The sequence below is a fragment of the Toxorhynchites rutilus genome, chromosome 3 (assembly GCF_029784135.1).
Source record: "Toxorhynchites rutilus septentrionalis strain SRP chromosome 3, ASM2978413v1, whole genome shotgun sequence".
Classification (NCBI taxonomy): domain Eukaryota; kingdom Metazoa; phylum Arthropoda; class Insecta; order Diptera; family Culicidae; genus Toxorhynchites; species Toxorhynchites rutilus.
The window spans coordinates 252,143,010-252,168,051 of NC_073746.1; the positions used below are offsets into that span (position 1 = coordinate 252,143,010).

At 38.6% G+C, this 25,042-nt stretch overlaps 1 protein-coding gene across 4 annotated transcripts in view; it reads right to left on the reverse strand.

The window, feature by feature from the left end:
• The window catches only part of LOC129777926 (putative tricarboxylate transport protein, mitochondrial), a 32,222-nt gene extending 7,512 nt beyond the window's left edge, over positions 1-24,710 (reverse strand). The window contains exon 1 of one of the 4 annotated variants that reach the window (XM_055784517.1): positions 24,620-24,710. The gene's annotated coding sequence lies outside the window, so the exon portion shown is untranslated. Of the gene's footprint in view, positions 1-9,021; positions 9,624-9,684; positions 9,860-24,098; positions 24,403-24,619 lie in introns of those variants that run through there. The other 3 variants (XM_055784516.1, XM_055784515.1, XM_055784518.1) reach the window with 3 other exon arrangements.
• Between the last annotated feature and the right edge of the window lie 332 nt (positions 24,711-25,042).

Below are 25,042 nucleotides of genomic sequence, written 5' to 3' on the forward strand. Positions count from 1 at the left end.
GATGAGATTAAAATCAATGTTCACTGAAAACAAATTTACATTTTTTTTGTACGATCAAAACGATCGGAAAGATCGAAAAGAAAAAAAAATATTTTAAAAGCATGTTTATTCCATCTAGAAATCCATAATAATTTTCGCCTCCCAAAGCACACGAAGCTTAATGCCGTCTACGCTAATATACTCTTCAAAATTCTACCCGAATTGGATTACGATTCCAATAATACAAAAGCAAAAGCAGCAGGTTTTGCATTTTCATAGTCTTCATTTTTAGATTTGCCAAAACAATACTCGGAACTTGACAGTTCAGTATAGTTGTATTGGTGAACCCGAATGCGAAACCGTGAAACATCTCAGTGCGAACCCAAAAGCTTTCGGGTTAAACCGGTCGAACATAGTGCGAAACTAGGATGAAACTGAGTGAATAAAAAAACGTTTTGACAGTAGTTAGGTTTGGACTGGGGTTGAAACTGAACAAAAACGAATTCACTATAATTCTCGAAAGCTATCCAAATGTTGACATTATGTTTATAAAATTTATCAGGTGCTGAGATTAAAATCGATGTACACTGAAAAATACTCTAAGATCGAAAAAAATCGAAGGAAAAAGATCGATCTTCACGATTTTTTCCGGGTACAATGAATCGATCCAAACAATCGGAAATCGCAATGGAAAAAATCGATCTTCTGAAAATCGATTCAAGTTCGCCCAATCCTAAAGCAAACCAAACAACTCGAACAATTATGAAAGCCGCATCGATAGTTAACACTCGCTCGATGCTATCGAATTGATCGGTATCTATAATAGTAAAATGGGGCTAACGCCCAAAATTTTTATCGCCTCGATTTCTCTAATAGGGCCCTTTATTTGTGTTTCACGTGACAAATCTCCCTATATGCATGTCTTATTTCTCTTTTGATTGACTTATTTTTTAAACTGATTTTCAAGGATTTAAATGCAGAAAATGCTTCCGAAAAGTTCCAACGCGTTCGATTATCGGTAAAAATCTTGGTGAATTGGATATCCCACCATCGACGAATAGTGGAACCTGAGATGGGTTTCGTTTGAGCGGAAACTGCGTTGTCGAAGATAAAACGAGAAAGGAAGTTTTTTTCCTCCAAGGCAAACATTTTGAAACGAGCCGAATTTGAAATATTGCCATTTTTTGTAATATCCTTAAAATCATTGCGGAATTTTGATTCTGATACATAAAGGATCAATTATTTCTACATAAAAGCAATGCAGCAATATAGAACTATCAATCTATTCAATATATAGAATTATGATATAATCGTCTTATGAAATTTCTCAACATTGCCTGTGAAGCAAAATCGTAATCGTACATTGTTAGAATGCAATAAACAATATTCAATTATTAAGGCAGTTTGAATAACGTATACGCTATAAATTCAGTTCAACGATTGTAGAAATACAGAAATAGGCGAGATGAAAACCATACGATTCGTTTGAGTATGATGTCGAGGTGTCAAGTTTAATGGAGCTAGAATATCGTTTCAGCAAATACAACTAGCTGATGAAACGTATTGTTCAATAGTAAACGAGTGAAATACTGCGAACAAAGCAATCAAATCAACATTGAGACGAATATTTCCTAGTTCGAATGTGTAGACTCTGAGATGTTTCCTTATCGCGGAAATATAGACGATTTTAACAGGGTAAACTGGTTTTATGCATGCACCTGCACGCTCTGTGCATGAACCTCGAATCTTATGTTCTTGAATGATAGTAAAAAGGCGTCTTGAGTTTTTAACAAACAACGCATACCACCTAAGTACGGATTCGACATCACGACATTTGAGTCCCTTGAGAATAGTGTTTCAACACACATTGCGAGAGCTTGAAATCGTGCCATACCGTACGAGCGCATCGATTGGCGTCAGAAAATCATCAGCAGAAGCCTTATCGCTGACAAGGGTTCAGCTGTTTGGTACATATATGATTGGATGAGCGGCGGAATAGCCGCTTATCAGTCAGATGATTTTGTGCTGCTTTTTGTAGTATTGTAGTAAAGATGCTATGTTTGTTGGATGAAATGAAAATAGACATGAGTTTTATTTTTTATGGAATTATTTAACAATTTTAATCAACACAAACTTAGTTCAAACTCAGGACCCTCAATTGACCATCTTTGTGTTGTTATAGAATAACTACGTCCAAGCAAACATCATCAGCGATGGAGATCGATCCACGGTCGAAATTAGATCGATTCATCGATACAACTGCTCTGCTCTGCAAGAAACATCGGGCTGCTGTTCTATAAATAACCCAACAATGATCAATATCAACTGTCTCCGCTGTCCGGTCTGCTGAACAATGGAAGAACAGAAAGAATACCCTTACGCCGAAATGGCTACTACTGTGTAATTTACCATAATGTAATGGAACAGAAAATTTTACGCCTAAATGGCTACTACTAACCATGTGTAATTTACAGTTTATAGAAACATAAACATATGTACATGTACACGATTAAAACCTGGCTCTGTTACAGCTAAAATGCTAATGAGCCTAATAAATAAATAAATGGGATAAGAAAAAACACAAGCTTAAGATAACTAAGTTCCCAACTGATTGTTTTAATATAACTACAACTAAGGCTGCGTGAGACAACTTTTTATTTTTTTTCTTGAACGGCGATGAAGAATGAATATGAGCATTCTCACCTCAGAGGTGAACCAGCCCAGGAGGCTGAAAGCCTCTCAAATAAAGAATAAAAAAAGGACCATCGAAAATCGGGGTTTTCAAAAAAAAATGGATTCCAAATGTCTTAAAATTGCATTTTTTCATTTTTTTTGTCAAAAACAAATTTTTTTTCGGCACTTGGTCGATTTTTTGTCTGAAATTCAATTCTTGACAAAAAAAATTTTTGAGAAAAACTCAAATTTTAACGTCTTGGACACTAGTAAATAAAGTCCGAATGAGCTAATATTTTGCATAGTGTATATTATAGTGCAAATCAACATTTCGCTGCATAGTCCGAATGAAAAATCGAGATAACTATTGTTATTGGCACCCTAAACTAGACATGAAACGGATATCCGGTAACTATCCGGCCGGATACCGGATATTTAAAAAAAAATCTTATTAATATAAGATAGATTATAACACAATAGCTTATAAACATGTGATTAAAAATAAGGTGTCATTACTGACATGTCAAAAATGTAATGAAAATTTAATTATTATCAAAACTCATATCATCAACGTTTTATTCAGCTTCATCGCTTTCGTTTCGTTGAGCCAGATGTTGAAGACTGTAATGAGCAGTTATTCTCAGAAGATTCGTGATGATTTGAAGATTCGTTTTGATGATTTTTTGTCACCTGTTTACGTCTGACGTGATCCTCGGGCTGATAATTTTGCAATCAGATAATTTTGATCTTCTTCTAAGTCGTTTAAACGACCTCTCCAGCGTTTAAAGATGTTCTCATATGAATGAGGTTCGATGTTCTTTGTGCAGCCCAAAGCCCAACGCAACGGTTGCAATCAGATAATTTTGATCTTCTTCTAAGCCGTTTAAACGACCTCTCCAGCGTTTAAAGATGTTCTCATATGAATGAGGTTCGATGTTCTTTGTGCAGCCCAAAGCCCAACGCACTTCTCCATCAAACCTAACAGTTGTCAAGTCTTCAAATTAGTGAATGTTACGCTGATCATAATAATTTCGATTTTGAGTGAAGTAAGTATAACCCCTCTCAGACTACCAGACTAATTATCTTAATACACTTACTAAAATCAATTTATTATAATATCAAACCATTATCGAAAAAAAATTGTAGTTGAAATAGGATTTTTTCAACTGGCAATAATCGCACCTCGGGAAAACCTAAATCTAAATAGGGTATTTATTCCAAACGAAAATTTAATATTCGAATTTACGTTTAGAATAAATTTTGCCGGATACCGGATAGCCGAATATCTGGTTATCCGGTATCCGGCCAAAACACTATCCGTTTTATCACTACCCTAAACCATATGTTTCGTATTCCGAAAGTGTCCCAGAGTGTCGATTTTTGACAAAAAATTTTTTTCGAGATTACAGTAGATCTCGACGTTTCATGCAATTTTAAGACATTTGGCATCAAAAAAAAAAAACTTTCGAAAACCCCAATTTCCTTTACTCCCTCCTTGGGCGATTTTTCGATTTTCAAAAAACCAAACTTTCACCGCTTTGCGCCACTTTCCCTCAAGTCCGATTGAGCTGAAATTTTGCATAGGGTGTTTTTTCGAGGTGGTGAACATTTTATATAAGGTAACTTTTTGAAATTTTAGGGTCGATTTTTTACCATTGGCACCCTAATGTATATGTATGAAATAAGCTGGATCTACTCACTTAGAGAATAAACGCTCAAAATCATGCACATCTAACTGACAGTCGATCTGCATAGATCATCATCGGCTTAGCATAACGGCCAAGAAGTTAGGCAGATCCCATGAATCTTAGAAAACCCGTACCCGTTGTCGCACGATAATGCGCTTCGCATAGAGCACGGGAGACAGTAGCGAGCACGCAGAAGTTGGGGTTTGAAGTGATTGAGCATCCTCCATACTCGTCCGACCTAAGCCCAACAGATTATCACTTGTTCAGGTCTATGAACAATCGTATGAGAAATAGGGAATTTAGATCTAAGCAATAATGGATTCCTTATGAAGTATTTTAGCAGCTTGTCAGATTCATTCATTATTTTAGGTATAGACCAGCTTAAAACTTGGTGGAGTTGTGTTTTATCAAATGATGGAAAATGCGTGCCGTAGGAACAGTAGTAAATCCTTTGCTAGGATGGTAGGAATAGGTAGGAATGCTCTGTTGGTTGTTCCGCCATGTATTTCAAACATAATCCCTGTCTTACCTAATACGCAGGCTGACGAGAAGTTACTTCAACAACTTTTTCTTTCGTCTTTCGGCACCAGTTTTCGCGGCATGGCATTGTCACAAGCTCTCACTACAAAATTTGTCAGTTCGCCGGCATTTGGATTGGTGACTGTTCGTTCTTCCCGGAGTGCTTCAAGGAAGAGATTCTTGTCCAATTCCTTCGACTTCCACCTCCGACCTTTTGGTCTCATACTTCATGTTTTAGGTAAATTTTGACAGTGCAAATTGCTTGATGGTCGCTGTCAGTATAATCGTCACACACTCTTAAATCAATATTTAATGCCAAAGTCGGACTGCAAAAGGTGACATCAATAATTGATTCTCGACCATCTCTATGTAAGGTGCTGGTAGAGCCTTCATTGGTCAGTTTCATATTCGACTTTGTCAGGGCTTCCAGCAGACTGACCCCCCTCGCGTTGGTAAATTTACTCCCCCAATCCACCACCCTGGCAATCGATCATCTCGTGGGTGCATAGCAGCTGGATACGAGGATTCCGTTAAGTTTGGCAATCAAGAACCCATTAGATACAACTTCCTGGGTGGGGTATCATCTCAACGTTGCAATTGCAACTATTGTAGCTTCATCGGTTACCCATTTTACGTCATCTGGAGGTACATGATAAGACTCTGCTATGACTGCCACATCGCATTTAGTTTCCGAAGATCGAGCATCTCGGGCCCTCTATAGCGAGATTAATTTTATCTTCCGTTATGTAGAGCATGCATCTTGGAGGTCTGGTACAGCTTTTGTCAAGTGCCTCTTGTCTCCGCATCTTATGTAGAGGCTCGATCTATCAGATCATTTGCAGTATTGGGGATCTCATCATCTATCCACTTCTGGCGATAATATTTACCTCGGATAATATTTATAGGCACAGATTTTCCCGTTTTTTCTTTTTTTGAGATTTTTGTACAAAAGTACAGATAGGTACAGATATTCTGAAGTGATAAATTAATAACACGTGGAGATGGTAAAATTGGTGAGGCAGAGATTTGATTTCGATGATTGGATCCTCCAGGCTGCTGCAATGTTAAATCCAAGAAACGTTCCCAATCTAACAAGCATCGAAAAAGTATTGGAAGCGTTTTCTAGTTTTTATGATGCATTTATTTGTGTTATTAAAATTGTATTGAATGATAGTATGCAACCTAAATTTAAATTTAATCAAACACGAGAGTGGCTCGAGGCTTGTTAATTTAACAGTTCGGCTGGAAAGTTTAAAAGGTTGACGTCTCTAGATGGCGTCTCTTGCAAAAATCTTCTTGACCATAACAAAGCACTATCTTTCAATGGATGCAGCAATCGGTCGATTGGTTCGTGAGTTACAGTATTGAGAGTGGAGCAATTTTTGTCATTGTGAAAAAAAATGGAAAAATCACTAATCAATGAAAACTATGGCAAAATTGCACGAATTGGGCTTCGAATTGCTTCGAATCAATCATATTCTCCAGATCTGGCCCCCAGCAATTATTTCCTGTTCGCAGACCTGAAGAGAATGCTCACTGGCAAGAAATTGAGACCGATGATGAAGTGATTACCGAACCTGAGGCCTATTTTGAAAAAAAAAAACCAAAGAGTACTATAGAAATGGTATCGAAAGGTTGCAAGATCGCTATAATCGCTGTATCGCCCTCGAAGGCAATTATGTTGAATAATAAAATTGAATTTAGCAAAAAAAAATAGTTTTATAAATTATCAGCCGAACTGTTACTTGTACAGCAAGCAAATGTAGTGTTTGTAGTAATAATGTAATATTTTGTAGAAACGGTAAAGATTTTTGGAAGAAAAAGTACAAATGAAAAAGATGTTGGGCAAGAATCTCTTCCTTGAAGCACTCCGGAAAGAACGAACAGTCACCAATCTGGTACAGATGAAAATATGGCAACACTGGTGAGGCCATGCAACGGTTCTTCATGGGGTACCGTACTCAGAGCCGGATATGCGTTAGTCAGAAATATTACATCTGAACCTACGCGATCAACGAGTTTTGAGCGTACCAGAAGACCTGGAAAAGGTTTTACCGGGACGGAGGTAGTAACACCATTGACCCACTAGCCGTTTCGAGAAGGAGTCACCCTGCTCTACTAGAGTAACGTAATTGCCCGGCTGTCAGCCCTATAGCGTCTTCTCCAAATCATTCCGAATCATGTGTCCTTGTTACCAGTATGCTACAATTAGAATCTCACTGGCATCGATCCTAATATGCCCGTTGGCATTCTTTACTCTTCTATGTGTCGTGGTATCTTCCCCGCGCTATCTCCCTAGGGCTTAGCCGGCCTTTCACTCGCTACTCTAGGTCGACAACCCTTGGTCCCTGTTCCTGTCGTAAGAGGCGACTAATCGGGTGAAGAATGTGGTGGCACACGTTAGGCCCATCCTCCGTATAAGAGGTGCTGGAATGTGAAAATGGTGGTATTCCAACCAATGTTCCTCCACGTATCCACATATGGCCGCTTTACACATTCGTGTAAAAGGTACTGAAGTGTATAGAAAATTGAAAGCCTTCTATGAAAAAAGGAGCCTAAAAATAAATCTGTTTATATAAAAATGGATTTCTGTCTGTTTGTCTGATCCTTATGGAAATTACCGAACCGATCAGCGTGAATATTTGTATGTAGGGGTTTTTGGAGCCGGGAAAGGTTCTTATGAGGGTTCGAGATCCCTCTATTCTCTGGAAGGGTGGGCTCCCATACAAATGAAACACAAATTTTTGCATAATTCGAGAACTAATCAAGCAAATTGAGTTAAATTTGGCATATTAATGTTCCAGGGGACAAACAATGTTTCTATGGGGACAAACAATGTTTCGACACTCTTCCCCCCTCTCTAAGGGGGGCTGCCATACAAATGAAATACAAATTTGAACCAAGCATGACAATTCTTTGGTCGAAAGTGAAAATGGATTCTCAGGTGAAAACAACGCACTCCTATATCTTCTATCTATATAAATAAAAATGGATCGTGTTTGATGCAAAAACAGCAGTAAATAATTGTGAATTACTTCGTTGTACTTCTGACTGTTCATTCGTGTTCATGGTAAGCTATCTGAACTAGGCCTGTTTTAGAAAATTCTCTCCAAACTATAAAGATTCCATCTCCGAAGCTGCGGGTCCAAACACTAATGTGGAAGCTAATCCTATCGGTTTCACTATTTAAGGTGAACCTTACTGATAAAAACAAATTTATACTGAAAGGACTCACGGAACGTGTCATGTAATTTTTCAACTCATAACTTTGGAGGCGAAAGTTTGATAGTTCGTGGAGCATATTTTCAAAAAGGCCTGGTTCAGAGAGCTTTTCAAATGAACATAGTTATTATATCTTACACTATATACATCAATTCAACCGATTTCTTACATATCTCTGGAAACTAGGGATAATTGAGTGGTTCTCTTGTTAGGAAACGGACTGTATTTGAAGTTTGGTTCTTATTCGTTATCAACTGCACATTGCATTTTTATAATCAAATTTATGCTGCCGCGTATTTTTTTTACTGATTATTATTTGACTACCCACCTTGTTTCAGTTTTAGTGAGGACAATGGTCGGATGTTAATAGTTGAATTTGCTGTTGACATAAACCGTCTTTTAACTAATTCTATGACAATATTAATGAGGCAATGTGAGCACAATTGCTCCCATCCGTTTGATTATTCATTATATATCGTATTACTTTGTATGGTTTACGCCATTCAGATAACATAAAACAACCTTGAAATCAAGCATTTCAACACTATTTCCAATAACTTTCCTATGCAATTGGATGAACCATGTTCGTGTGGTGAAAGCCATACTAGCCTTGCTAAATCGTGCGTTGCAATTGTAGATTTATCGGCAATCATTTATTTCAGTGTGACAAACTCAAATCGCAAACGGTGTCATTGATATCTGCGATGTTGACTTTCACGTTGAGCTTATCATTTATAAGGAATACGTATTGGTTACGTCTTCCTTCGGAGGGGAAGTAAAAGAAGTTGGCCCGGCTCATGAGTTGTTGAGTCTGATAGGTAGGAACAGGTGGAGTCGCCTCCCTGATGTCGGTGATTGGCACTAAAGTGGCGGAAATAGGCCGACGAAAAATAAGCGAAGATAAAAAAAAAAAAAAAAAAAAGGAATACGTGTTCCTTACCTGTATCATGAGTATTGTCACTAATCGTTCGTATCTATTCGTTACACCCGTGATTGATGCTCAGAAAATTGCATTGAAATATAGTACTCTCAAAATAAAGATGACACCCCTAGCTCATCTCCGGAGATCGCCTTTCTATGAAGGATTGCGCAATCCTCTTAGAAGCCGATTTTTTGCATTAATACACAAACATGCGATACACTATCTGATGCCCTTTATTGTACTTTGGTTGATTGGTCACCTTTGTAAATACAATAAAAAAAAAACCTGTTGTTTCTGGTCGACAGATAGCACGCATTGCACCCGGCAAACGATGGGGAGATGTCTATTGCTGATTGTTGCCCGGCAACAGTAGGCGACGCGTACCACGCACATGTGAATCAAATTCTGCGCGAATTGTATACGTTCATTTGATATTGACCTCGAAGGTTACAAAACGAATCGTTTCCCCGTGTTATATTGTTGATTTTGAACGCTTTATGTTACAGTGGTCTCACTGGGGTGTTATGCAACACCCAATAAACTATGTTCAACACTGTTGTATCTCCAGTTAAATGACCTCCAGCAAGCATTGCTGCATTCAATTAATACGAGGCTTAGTCAGACACCTTAGACAATGGTCATATTACGACAGGTTAGATGGAGATAATCCGTGCCACTTACAAACAACACTGCCGAACGAGAGTATCCAGGTGGGCTAGCTGAACAGAAACCAATAATAATAATTGAATTCGGTTGTCCGAGATGGCCTACTGAAGCACCAAACGTCGCGAAAGTGACCACGACCACGTCCACGTCCGATCCGCTGGACAGCAAACTAATAACTGCCAGACATCTTCGAGCGAATGTTTTGGTTTCTCGTAAGCTTACATTCGTTTATGATTGTGTGGTTTGCGCTGAAATCGGTTTCACTTTTTGCCTCTACTGCTTCCAGTCCAATATAGAACTGCGATAGAGGCTAGTGATGTTTCCATTCATACGCGTCATTCATATGAGCAGTTTGATGGATGAGCGTTAGCGGTTAAAATGCATCGTGCCATATCTTTTCCAAAGTGACTCGTGAAATGATTGCAATACCATTGTCTCATATCTCAATCACCAAACGATTCACCGGCTCCCACAGCACTAAGGACTATGTTGTGGCAGCATGATGGCGCGATATTTCTCCACACATTTTGCGAATGTGTTAGAAACAGGTACGAAAGGTGCGTTGATTCGCACACCTGTAAAATCTACATAGATTGTGGTAGAGCTTTTTCAATTCCTTTCTTTTGTAAGCTTCCAGTCAATTGGTAGGGATGTGCAAAACGATTAATGAAACTTGCACAACATTCCGAATTCATCTCTCAATTTACGTAAATAGTATCTGGTAACGAAAACTTATCGCGACAGTCATATGGCACGTGTTAGCTGCAGTGCTACAATTCATTATTTTCACGCAAAATATAATCAGAGTCAGTCAAATTTCACATATGCCCAATGAGTTTCGAATGCTCAGTTCTGAAATTCATTCATTTGCTTCTGATTTTCCTTTCATGCCTCTCACTCTGCTTACAATTCGACACAAAGTGGTAAGAGTGGAAACTCTTATCACAACTGACAATCGTGATCTTTATTTCAGTTTCTAAAGAAGAATATGATGCATCTCAAGCCGGATATGCGAGTGAACCATTATTTTTTTCAGGCATACGATTTTGTCTACCAATCGCATGCCTGAAAAGTGCACATGTTCCTGTAATAGTGATTCCCTGCCGGAGCAATTTCACTTTTAGGGCACCGAGTTCGTTCTCCAGCTCTTGTAAATCCCCATCGTAGAACCCTGGGACGGCTTCTGGAATTTTAATGGTCGAATAGCGATGCCGGCGCTATTGTTTTTCACAAAAAAACGCGACATATTTTCTTATCTGGCACCCTTAATTCGTATTCTTACGTCAAACACGTATTCTTACGTCAAAAATCAGTATATGTGGCACCATTGCTCAGAACAGGTACTATTCATGCTCAGTGCTGCAAACACATTTGCAACTTAAGCTCCGTTCTTACGTCAAAGTTTCATGCGGCGAGAATACAAGCGAGCAGTCAACAGCCTTTTATAAGGCTACGAGTTGCTTTTAAAGTTTTCCTATTTTACAACACGGTTGGTTTTTTATTTTTTATTCGGCGGCATCGCTTCGAAGTTTGAAACATCTATGATATAAAGAAGCTGATTTGTGTTGTAATCTAATTTGTGTTCTAATCTCGTAAACAGTCCAGCTTCCTTTCTGGAAGTTGATTTGAAAATTACCTTTTCTTAACAATACGAAAGAGTTTGTTTAGGTTTCTAATTAGGTTAAAGGCGAATGTACAGGGTTTTCCAACTTTAAATTCCGAAAGTAAATTGAAATAAAACAAACTTAGAATTCGAATTTCGATGAAACTTTTATTTCAAATTAAAGTTTGGTTTATGCCATTATGTGTGAAATACAACATCATTCAAATGTCCACCTAGGGCTTCCTCGCACACCTTTATCCGGAACAGGTAATTTTCGATGACTTTTCGGCACATATGGGGCGGTATCTCGGTCATAACTTCACGAATGTTGTCTTTTAAATGTTCAGGAGTTTGCGAAGAGTTGGCATAGACACGGTCTTTCGCATAACCCCACAAAAAAAAGTCTAGCGGGTTCAAATCGCATGATCTGGACGGCCAATTGGCATCACCAAAACGCGAAATTATGCGTCCCTCAAATTTCGTTCGCAATATGGCCATGTTCGGTCGTGTGGCACGTGGCGCCGTCCTGCTGAAACCACATGTCATCAGTATCCATATCTTCAATTTGTGGCAAAAAAAAAACGGTTAACATGCGGCCATAGCGCTCACCATTCACAGTTACAGATTCGCCGTCCTCATTTTCAAAGAAATACGGTCCGATGACTCCACCAGACCATAATGCGCACCAAACAGTGACTTTTGGCGGATGCAATGGCCTCTCAACAATCACGTGTGGATTTTCTGAGCCCCATATACGGAAATTTTGGGTGTTCACATAGCCACCGAGCTCGAAATGTGCCTCATCGCTGAAGAAAATTTGATGCGAAAATTCAGCATTTTACTGCTGTTGTTCGTTCACCCAATCGACTTTGGCCGACGCATTCCATGGTCACCACGCTCTAATTTTTGTACCAGTTGGACTTTATTTGGATGTAGGTGCAAGTCCAAATGCAAAATTCGCCACAATGATGTGTTTGACATTCGGGGCATTCTCCACACTGGCAGCAACAGCAGCAATATTTTCGGCCGAACGCACATTACGATGATGCACAGGTTTCACAATATCCGCTACGGATCCAGTTTGTTCGAATTTACGCACTACATTAGCGATTGTGTGCTCTGTAGGCCGTCCATGACGACCAAAATCCGTCCGTAATGCTCGAAAAACATTTGCCGGTTTTTCATCATTTTTATAGTATAATTTAACAAAATCAACACGTTGTGCGATGCTAAAACGATCCATATTGTAAAATGGCAGACATTCAACTAACGATATGACGCTTTGGTTGACAGCGTCAGCGCAGGGCAGTATACTTTCGGAAGCCTGAAATGGAAAACCTTGTACTTTAAAATTTAAAACCTCGATAATACAAAGAAGAAGAAGAATGCGATTAGTCAGCAGCTTTTTTCAACGCTAAGAGTATATTTTTACAATTTTTTGCCTAATTTAGGCCTATGTGAGAGTTGTTTGTTATTTTTTAATTGGCTCCTTTAAAGGTAAGAGGCGAATGAACATTACAACTTGGAGCTAGGAACAAAGAAAGATATCTGAACACAAGCGTCTCAACGGAATACGATGGTGTGAGGAGTCACATTCATGGAAAATCATGGAAAGTTTCGAACAATTAGCATGTTAAGTGTTCCAATCCAACACCCAAAGTTAATTTTTAGCACATGTTATGGCATTCCGATTTATTACATTAAATGAGCCGAAAAATAACACAAAATGCTCTACTCCCCAATACGTGTATATCATTTGTATAATATACTAGCTGACCCGGCAAACTTCGTCCCGCCCAAAATTATTTTTTTGTTATCAATACCTTCAAACATTCACGTTTTCTTACTATGAGCAAGTTCATGGGTCCAATCGCAGAAATGTTCATTGATTGATCTTCGATTAGACCCGTTGAATTTACCTTTTACTATAAAATTCCTAGTATTTCTAACAAAATTCATCATTATAATATCAGATTATTTTCAGACACAACTCTCGTTCATATTTTTCAACCACTTGCAAATAACATGTTTCTCCTTTACATGGAACAAATGTTTTATACAGAAAATATGATAGAATGAAGACAGTCCTAAATCGGACAACTCCTCTAGTTCTGATCTTATCAACACATCCTGGCTATCCTTTTTTTTTGGTATAGACAGAAGAAGATATAGGAGTGCGTTTCATCACATTAAAATTCATTCCCAGTTTCGAACAAAGATCAATTTCTCTAGCGCAAACATAAAATGGACTAACAGCACTTGCCACTATGTAATTGTAGAACATATGGGAATTTAATTTTCCGAAAATTCCCTTTTTCACAGTTTTCCGAAAATTTTCAATTGTGATGTTAGGTTGGAATTTTTCTGGTTGCAATATGTGTAATATGTTTATGCGACCCCCTCTTCATTCCAGAGGAGGGAGGGGTGTCATACCATTATAGGAACGTTTCTCATACCCAAAAAACCCTCACATCTCAAATTGTGCTTTATTAGTTCTCGAGTTATGCAGAAGTTTGTGTTTCGTTTGTATGGATTCTACAAGCTGTAATTAAGGTAGCAAGTAGGTAGTAGTGGAACACAACATATGCTCAGTTTGTGTTTTGTTCTCGCGAGGGCATGATGGTTGAATCAACGGGCCCTATTATGTAAATTATAATGACCATCACCAACACAACGAGCAATTTTTCGTATTTTGTAAATCGAGACAATTTTTTTGCTCGAACTTCATGTATTACAAATTAAATATTTTGAAGCGTTTCTAAAATATTTCCTATAGCAAAATATCATGAATGTGAACCAAAACAAACTTATTATCTAAAGGTATGCAACAAGCAAATCAAACAGCTCGAAAAATTATGACAATTGCACTGACAGCTCCCACTCGGTCGATGTTATCGTTGGTGAACGAACAACGTATAACAAGTTGAAAAATAAACGAATTACATAAAGTAATTTCTTGGTCTTACGTCAATAATGCAGTCTATTTTTACCACCACCCTTTTGATTTTTTCGTTTACTCGTGTGGTACCCATGTATAGCCTTTTTCTGTGTAGTCTTATTCAAGTAATTTCAAAAGGCTCTTCGTGCAAAACTCATGATTCTGTGTAATCGAAACAGTAGGGGAAATCAGGGTAAAACCGACACCCTAAAGACCTATCATTCGAGGTGTTTCTTTGACTCAAATCGTTACAGAACCTTTTTTAAACTCTACATAAATCATTCTACGAAATTATTTTCTGAGAAGAACTCAAATTCTGATAGAATACAAAATTTGGTGTTTTTATGTGTAATGAACGAAAATGCGGGTCGACACTCTATCGGGGCAAAACCGACACCGTGAGAAAAACTAAGAGAGTATCTATATTCTATACAAACATTTTAAAAGGGGATGTGGAATAGTTGCAAATAATATGTGATTGGATTGCAATGATTTTGAATGATGAAAATCGATGATTGATCGAGGGATACCATGAGTTCTGGTAGTATTTTTTGTTGACATGCCCTGCTCAATGATTGTTTTCAGTTAGTTTCAGTCCAGCTCTGCAGTTTTTTTTCCGAATATGAACACGAGGCATCTACAAATATAAGGACATATTTTCCTTTCCTTGAAAGTGTAGGAGATGAGATAAGGATAAGAGAAGAAATTCTTAAATAATTAAAATAGGGTTCCCGGAATAAATCGCCACAGAAAACGACTGCAACAGAAACCACCGCTTATAAAATGTGTAGTAGGCTATAAATATTGTGGCGCGGTATTGTATTTCAAAACAAGAATTAACCGGGCAAACGTATCGCCCCAGGCAAACGTAACGCCCCGGGCAGACGTATACCGTCCGACGCTCGCTAGAGCTCGGTCGGACATTGCTAAAGGATCGTATCCTATGTTTCAAACTAACCGGGCAATCAGTGGATCCCAGGTTTGCGTGCGAGACACCGCCGCTTCCGACGGCGGGTCGGCGGTGGACTCGGATTGCGTCATCTTGGCGGCATGGGCCGCCTCGATTCCTTATCCTCGCCAAATGGGGACTTCGTCCCCATTACATTGTCCTCAGAATAAATTTCGAAAAACGAGAACAAGAGAATAAATTTATAATAGAAATGTGAGGCACATGATGTTTTTCCCGCGCCAAATATTTCTAGCCTACTACACTTTTTCTAAGCGGTTGTTTCTGTTGCAGTTGTTTACTGTGGCGATTTATTCCGGTCACCTTAAAATAGGTATATGTATATGTAAATATAAATCGATTATAAAATCCTTGTGTTTCATCTGCTCATGGTCTATGGTAAAGCTTTGGCTCTGTGTGAAAGTTAATTCATGGACTACGCATATACACGAGCAAGACGTGAGAATATTCCTCCACAAACAAGGAGAGGAAAATAATATAAGAGTGAAAAGAACCAGCGTTGCCAAATGTCTTTTACAATAATCCAGATGCATGAGAAGTATAAATAAGAAAATTGGGAAACATTGGCACCATTGGTCCGAAAGAGTATACGAAAAATGAGCAATTACCGGATATCTCTTTGGCTGATGCGTATCACTAGTTCGATGGAACGTCAGTCTCTAGAGTAAAGTTAAAAGAAACGGTCGCTTAATTTTAACGATTCCAAAACGGAAACACGACAATGGCGCAGTCGGTAGCAGTTTTTTTTTATGTGAGTATAAAGTGGCAAATTGAATAGAACGCAAAAGGAAAACTTTGCAATTGCTTGGTTGTGTGACGAAAGATCTTTCTTTCGTCAGCCATATAAGTCGTGGGATGTGAAAAATCCATCAGCCACGCAATTGAAAAGTGATAATGTCGGCCATGTTGAAATCGTGGGACATGTACACCCCTATTCTGTATTTCGATCGATTCGAAATATTTCGAACGGCTTCATAAAATTCCATTCTGTATTCCGTTCGAGTTGTTTTTGCATTTCGTTCGATCTGTTTCTCTTCGAACATTAAATGGGCAAAATGTTCGGAATAAGGAATGCGAACTTATAACTCGAACGAAATAACGGTTTCGAACGAAATGGAAATCCGTCGGAATACAGAATAAGGCTGGTAATTTCACTGAAATCATGGGACGAAAAATTAATTCGTCGGCCATGAAAGTCGTGGAATAGGTTTCACCTATCAGCCATGCATTAAATAGAATGTCGGCCATGTTGAAAATGTGGGACATGATACAATTGTAATCGTGGGACGAATGAGACTTCGTTGGCCATGGAAGTCGTGGGATAGGTATTACCTATTGGCCATGCAATATGTTATCGTGGGACGAAAATGAATTCGTCGGCCATGGAAGTCGTGGGATAGGTATCTCCTATCGGCCATGCAAATGTAATCGTGGGACGAATAAGATTTCGTTGGCCATGGAAGTCGTGGGATAGGTATTACCTATTGGCCATGCAATATATTATCGTGGGACGAAAATGAATTCGTTGGCCATGGAAGTCGTGGGATAGGTATTACCTATTGGCCATGCAATATATTATCGTGGGACGAAAATGAATTCGTTGGCCATGGAAGTCGTGGGATAGGTATCTCCTATCGGCCATGCAAATGTAATCAATGTTAATGTAAGCGAAAAAGATTTCGTTGGCCATGGAAGTCGTGGGATAGGTATTACCTATTGGCCATGCAATATATTATCGTGGGACGAAAATGAATTCGTTGGCCATGGAAGTCGTGGGATAGGTATCTCCTATCGGCCATGCAAATGTAATCGTGGGACGAATAAGATTTCGTTGGCCATGGAAGTCGTGGGATAGGTATCTCCTATCGGCCATGCAAATGTAATCGTGGGACGAATAAGATTTCGTTGGCCATGGAAGTCGTGGGATAGGTATCTCCTATCGGCCATGCAAATGTAATCGTGGGACGAATAAGATTTCGTTGGCCATGGAAGTCGTGGGATAGGTATTACCTATTGGCCATGCAATATATTATCGTGGGATGAAAATGAATTCGTCGGCCATGGAAGTCGTGGGATAGGTATCTCCTATCGGCCATGCAAATGTAATCGTGGGACGAATAAGATTTCGTTGGCCATGGAAGTCGTGGGATAGGTATTACCTATTGGCCATGCAATATATTATCGTGGGACGAAAATGAATTCGTCGGCCATGGAAGTCGTGGGATAGGTATCTCCTATTGGCCATGCAATATGTAATCGTGGGACAAAAATGAATTCGTTGGCCATGGAAGTCGGGGGATAGGTATTACCTATTGGCCATGCGATATATTATCGTGGGACGAAAATGAATTCGTCGGCCATGGAAGTCGTGGGATAGGTATCTCCTATCGGTCATGCAAAATGTAATCGTGGGACGTATAAGATTTCGTTGGCCATGAAAGTCGTGGGATAGGTATCTCCTATTGGCCATGCAATATGTAATCGTGGGACAAAAATGAATTCGTTGGCCATGGAAGTCGGGGGATAGGTATTACCTATTGGCCATGCGATATATTATCGTGGGACGAAAATGAATTCGTCGGCCATGGAAGTCGTGGGATAGGTATCTCCTATCGGTCATGCAAAATGTAATCGTGGGACGTATAAGATTTCGTTGGCCATGAAAGTTGTGGGATAGGTGTTACCTATTGGCCATGCAGTATGTAATCGTGGGACGAAAATGAATTCGTCGGCCATGGAATAGGTAGGTAAGGGATAGGTATCACCTATCGACCATGCGTTAAAATAAATGAAATGAAAATGTCCAGGATTAAAGCGTGGGAGAAAGATTGTTTTTTTGTTATAACGTTCAAAATAATTTCGTTAGAAGAAAAACAAACGTTGGAACTAATTTTGTGATATCCTTCGATTTTTCTAATGGAAAACTGTTGGAGAGTTCGACTAAAATGAGAAAACGGATCGAGACTTCGTTACTTAGTTGGATTCGGTCCCGTCGATGGGAAGTATGAGCAGTGTCAGCTTACGAGTTTGTTCCGAGAGCGATGTGATACTGACGTGATTAGTGGATCACAGTTAGTGTTCAAAATGTTCCAAAGGGTCATATGAAGAATGCGAGGCTAAGAGTAGGTAGAAACAGAGAAAATTTACGGCGAAGAACAGAGTAAGGAACAGTTTGTGGTAGAATAGGAACAGAGATATCGTTCGGGAAATAGGGAAGCAAATGTTCATGTTTCGGAAGGCCGATCTTCTGCTTCCGAATGATCGTAGGAACAGCGGGAACTTCCGAACGACCGAAGCATACTATTATCGATGCACCGAAGTGCTTAGAGAAGAACCAATCGAATCTGGTGTTGTCAAGAATGATTATGATTAGAGATTTATATCAGGGCGTAAAAGTTTTTACCCATCTGTGAGTTGGTGGTTCCGTACGAACGAGAGCATGATGGGTGCACCCAATGTAGTCACGGATGTTGGAAGCAAGGCGGAGCACAGTCTGGTAGCCTGCGTAAGAGAGACATATGATAACGCGCATGCTAGATCACTGAGTAGCTTGCATGAGAGGTTCAAAAGCACGCTTAAAAAGCTGCACGAACACAGTGCGGGGCACATTCTCGTACGCCTGCATGACGGTCTCGATTGCCCTTTGAGGGTAAGAACTTGGAAACAACCTGATACTTTGAGTGGAATAAAATTGATTCAATTGTTTGTGTTCAAGTAAGGAAATTTATTTGTGTTTCAATACCTTCCAAGTTTCAATGAATTAATGAATATTGCCAACTGTATAGATTCAGATTATTGTTTAAAGCCTTGGTTTGGTTTCATTATATTTATCAGTAGTATAGAGGCGGGGGATAATGTAGGAGATGAGATAAGGATAAGAGAAGAAATTCTTAAATAATTAAAATAGGTATATGTATATGTAAATATAAATCGATTATAAAATCCTTGTGTTTCATCTGCTCATGGTCTATGGTAAAGCTTTGGCTCTGTGTGAAAGTTAATTCATGGACTACGCATATACACGAGCAAGACGTGAGAATATTCCTCCACAAACATGGAGAGGAAAATAATATAAGAGTGAAAAGAACCAGCGTTGCCAAATGTCTTTTACAATAATCCAGATGCATGAGAAGTATAAATAAGAAAATTGGGAAACATTGGCACCATTGGTCCGAAAGAGTATACGAAAAATGAGCAATTACCGGATATCTCTTTGGCTGATGCGTATCACTAGTTCGATGGAACGTCAGTCTCTAGAGTAAAGTTAAAAGAAACGGTCGCTTAATTTTAACGATTCCAAAACGTTAAACACGACAGAAAGGACCCTCAATTTCAAAACAAATCTTTTGAGCATCGATAAGCAATATGAAATCAGCTATTTTGTAGCGGCGGCCAAATTGGATTTTTCAAGATCATGGGATAAGCAGTTTTAAAATGACAGCGGAGATAAAGGTGTTTTATGAATTCGGTCAGTTCCTATTGGTCAAATTTCTATTAATGTAGGACAACCCTACAGACAACCAAACATTTCAAGCTAAATAAAACTGTTTAATAAAATAATTTACTGTTTTATGACTGCGGCCATCTTGGATTTGGATTTTTCATGATCTACTGCGATCTACTATTCAAGCCTTTCCATTTGTACCCATATTAATGGGGTTTTGAAAAAAATATGTAGTCCGCCATTTGGTAGTGGCAGCCATCTTAGATATGCATTTTTCATAAATAACTGTGTTCTACTAGTCAAGCCCTTTCATTTGATATTCATATTAATGGGGTTTTGAGAAAATATGTAGTCCGCCATTTTGTGGTGGCGACCATTTTGGATCTGATTTTTTCATAAATAACTTTATTTTACTAGTGAAGCACTTTTATTTGATACCCATATTGATGGGGTTTTGGAAAACCCATATTGATGAAGTTTTGAGAAAATAAATGATCCGCCGTTTTGTAGCGGCCGCCATCTTGGATTTTCAAGATCATGAAATGCGCATATTTATAATGACTACAGAGATAAAGGTATGTTCCAAATTTCAGATCAATACGTCAACAGAAAGGGGGTCAAATTTCTATTAATGTGGGTCAGCGCTACAGACAAACATGTTACAAACATACAAACAAAAATAAAGCCAAGTGCGTATAGGGGGCATCGGAAATTTTGTAAAAAATTGCTTTTAATTGGAAAATCAGAGGGTGTCGGCTTTATTCTGATCTCTCCTGCTTACATGACGGTCGCATTTGACTGATTCGTCAAAGTGCAATTTTACATCAGCTTCATAGCAGATTGAGCTTGAAAATTGCTCCATCAGAGCAAAAAAGTCACAGGAGGGTTGGGTCCGAGACACGACCGCATAGCTGACGTAGGATTCCGTTAGGCTATCTGTTGATTTTGGATATGTTTGAAGAATTACATCGTTGAACTCTTTGATAATGATTTGGTGGCCTCCTGAAAAGGGCCGTTTTGTTTGGTTGTTGGGTACTGTTTGTTCACTCCACCGGTGTTTACAGAGTGATGACGACGGAAGGATGGTAAACAGTCGGGAACAGTTAACAGTAATAAGCCATTCAAGAAGAAGAATTTTCTTTTATAATTTTTACTGCTGAGTGTTTATTCAACCCAATGCGAATTTTAATTGGACTAACAACACCTAATACTATATGTAGAGTATATAGCAAATCACCTTTTCTAATATTTCTTTCCAATTTTTCTCGCCGTACAAACTTTCCTTGGGTGAAAATGAACACAACAAAACAGACAGCTTAAACCAAACAACCCGTTCTAGAGCGGGAACGCACCTTGGTGTGCTTATTTATGAAAATTGAAATAAATCGTTTCATATATCAAGTCATTTTAAACACAACTGCTACCATATACAATTTTACACTAACACTTGTGCTAAATTTTTCACAATGCACGATCGGTCATTGATATGGAATTTCACGAAGCAACCAACATTAAAGTTCGGAATTTGAATTTTATTTGCAAGAATTCATCGTATCACTCACCCTACTTGCAATATAAAAAATCCCCCGACTTTCATATATTTGCAATTATGATTTCCCCAGGCAGCTTGGTTTTGATGTCTCTGTTAGGGAATACTTTTCGGTAGGAACAGAAGTTCCCCCTAGTTTCATGTATTTGCAATGCCGATTTCCCCCAGGCACCTTGGTTTTAATGTCTCTGTTAGGGAACACATTCCGGTGGGAGCAAAAGCTCCCCCTACTTTTATGTATTTGTAATGCCGAATTCCCCCAGGCAGCTTGGTTTTGATGTCTCTGTTAGGGACTCGCCGCATGTGTCGACAATTTCGACCAATCAGAAGTGAGTATTTCCGTTAGGATAGGGGTTGAAATTTTTCAATTGTTCAATAGTTAGTTTCATGACACATATTATTTTCTTCAATATATAAAATTGTTAAAATCGAATGAAGCTAAAATTTCATCAATCCATCATGAAATGACTGAGCAATAATCGTTTGAAATTGGACAATTTTCACGATGTGCTCGATTTTCCATTTTTAATTTGTACCCCAATATGTTCCCGAAAGACGTAATCCTACGTCAAAAACCTATCAACTGCTATTGTTGATGAGGCAAATTCAAGTGCTTTCTGGTATGTACTTAATAGTAGTTATCACTTTCGAGTTTGTTAATTGAGCGACTTCATATTTATACAAAACAAACTGGAAAAAAGTTTAGTTACTCTGCAGGTTTATATGTGATAAATTTCAATATTGATAGAATAATCTACTCTCTATCAGAATAACAGGTCTGAAACCAGCTTGAAGTTATTCAATTTGAATGAAAGTTATTTCTTGATTTTTTTGAATACTTAAAAGTTAAAACACGTATTGTCACTCCTTACAAAACCATTTTTCTCTACGTTTCAGAGTATGTTCGTGGATGCTCCATCTTCATGATATAAAATCATTATCTGATGCAATTTTCGTTCCATATTTTTTCACTACTTGCAGAAAATGAATTACTCTCATACATAGAATACATATGTGATACGTGTGTATTCCTCCAAAAACAGGAAGTGGGTTATATCTGTGGTATATCCGCAAGGTTGACGTAGGCCTATCGTTGATTTAGTGAGCATTTGTTTGAAGTTGAATCTAAATCCATTCTGATCGAATGTTACGTTGGAGGCACAAGGTTTTATGCATCCAATATTGAATACGAAAATATTCTACTAATGGGGAAGAATAATCTTCAGAAGTTTTCCTGTCAATTGCACTTGATTGCAAAATCAGAAGACGAAATGCATTTGATCGCAGTATTATATGAATACAAAAAAAAACTCTTTCGCTCGAATGTAATTTCCAATTCCAAGGGGAACTGGCAAATTATTTTCCAGCGACGATAACATCTTTCCGGATTCTTCTCGATACTCGATGCCCGCCAGTGGTTAATGCGCTTGCGCTTGAGTTTGATATTCATCAGCGCGCGCTCAAAGAAAACTCGTATTCTATCTTGGTGCGAAGAACACTAAATGTATAAACACGACAGCGTAAAATGTACCCGGCGCAGAACTCAGATACTAAACATGTCTTCTCACACACATACACACCAAATTCTAGCGCCCACTTTGTCTTCGTTCTAAGCAAAGCATAAAAACAATAGCGCGCCCCCATTTGAACCGTATACGCTTGTGTGAAGAAAAATATCTCAACAGAGAGAGCAATCCAGTTTCAAGCGCGCAGCATAGAAATACGACGCAGGAAAGGTGCAAATTTAAGCGTAAAAATCAGCTTAACACTGGGCGCAAATCTCTGCGTAAGAACGGCGCTGACAACCAAACATTTCATCTGTGTTTCGGAGTGTGCTCATTCGCCAGAGCGCATGTGTGCACAAGGAGTGGGAGCTCAACTGGGTACAAAAATCTTATTGCGCATCAGCACCGAGTTGCATTCTGAAGACTGTAGAAAACATTAAAATAAACTCTTTCGCTTGAACTGGCAGATAATTTTTCAGCAACGATGACATCTTTCCGGATTCTTCTCGATTGCTCGATAACCACCAAACGAAAAGAGTTGCACGCGTGTATGTGTGTGTGCGGCGGCTGCTCCGATGCCTCAAACGGAACCAATTTTCGATGCTGTTACTTTCATGTTCGCCTTTTCAGTGGCATCACTCTCCTCCTGATGGATTCCCTTCTGGCCTAAGGTGCACAAATAGGCTCTTGGTGACACCGTTCATCAGCGCTTTCACGATGAACGAAGTTAGCTTCACCACAACAACGATAATATGCTCCAATCGCGGTTCAATTATTACTGAGTGGATTTCCGAGCGGCGCTCGGTTGTATACTGATTGGTGATTTCAATAGCTTGTTTTGAAAGCAATTTTAAGGCTCTTGAAACAAGTTTTTGGGTCAAAAAGTAACAAGTATATAACATTATCTTTCGAATGAAATGTTTATCATACCATTTCGTTCAGTTATTTAGGAGCTATAACGCTCAAAATCTTGTTCTCCGCTATCGTTTTCGAAACTTTGAATTTACACTCCAGTATAGAAATGAAAGACGTAGTCCTACGTCAAAATTCTATTTGAGTACACCACGAGTGAGATTCGATGTTGTATGGGAAAGGGTTAAATAGAGCAAGTTGTAAAGTATCAAATCAGGACATCAGAAATTTTTTGTTGTTTTAATAAAAATAACAAGCCTGAACAAAATTGTTGTTTTGAGTAGAAACAACTTAAAACTGACCTTTCTCATTAGTTGTGTACCAATCAAACGATTATGTGCTGATGTAAGGTTTCAAACCAAAATATTGTCAATATTTGTCATCAACAGACACACATTGTGTTCGTTACGCAATTTGATTTTGACTTTAACATGACATAGGAACGCTTGATTTGAAATTAGTTCTTCACATTTATATTAATCACAACCAATTATAGGTACCCATCACCCACCTGGTCTGTTATGTTCTGAATGGTGAATCAACTTCACGGGCCTGCACTTTACAGTTGCATCGCACTGACTATAGGTATCGATTTTTTTTATGAATGGATAATGCACTTCTTTGATCAATTTAGATTCCACATGATTAATTTAGATTCCACAACAATGCCCGTACTAATGAGCAACGAAAATGACATTTTTGGCATGCCCTGACAAAGCGAAAATTAAACGAATTGACCCATAATTCACGAAACCAACAGTAACTACGTATGATCTTCCATTGAAAACTAGCAATGAATCACGCATGTTTTGTTTATGACATTACGAATTTTATCCATTCAGTAATCACGTCATATCACCCCATATCGTATGATGTTGCGTTGGTCGTGAGGAACGATTTCCAGTGGAAGGCGTGTCGTTCGAATCTTTTAATGCGTATCGCGAATCTCAATAATATTTGTCATCCATATTTCTTCAGCTACACTATTGTTGTCGGAAACATTAATAAATAATACATCGAAGTGACACTTACTTGGAAACTCGGAATTTAATATCGGAGAAAAATAAACAGCGCGGGTGATAATTTATGTCACAACGAAGGATTGGCTATGCAACGCGCTTCGTGCAACCCATGTTTGTTTTGATACGTCTCCAGCAGCGCCATCAATGGAATTTGTTGAATGGAGCTTTGTAAAGTTTTTTCATATGTTTGCAGCTAGCAGCACCCAGATGGTACTGATTTCGCTAAAGAGAAATCTTTAGAGCTTTTTAGACTGGAGACTTCTAACCTTTGCGTAGAGATGTCTCAGTTAGAGATAAGAGTATTTTCTTTTTGTAAAATAAAACATTTTTGGAAATGAAACCTGTCTTATTGGTGATCTAACCAGGTGTATTGGGCACCTTACACGATCAAACTGATTGACAATAAGTGTCTTCAATATCGTGACAGCTAGGC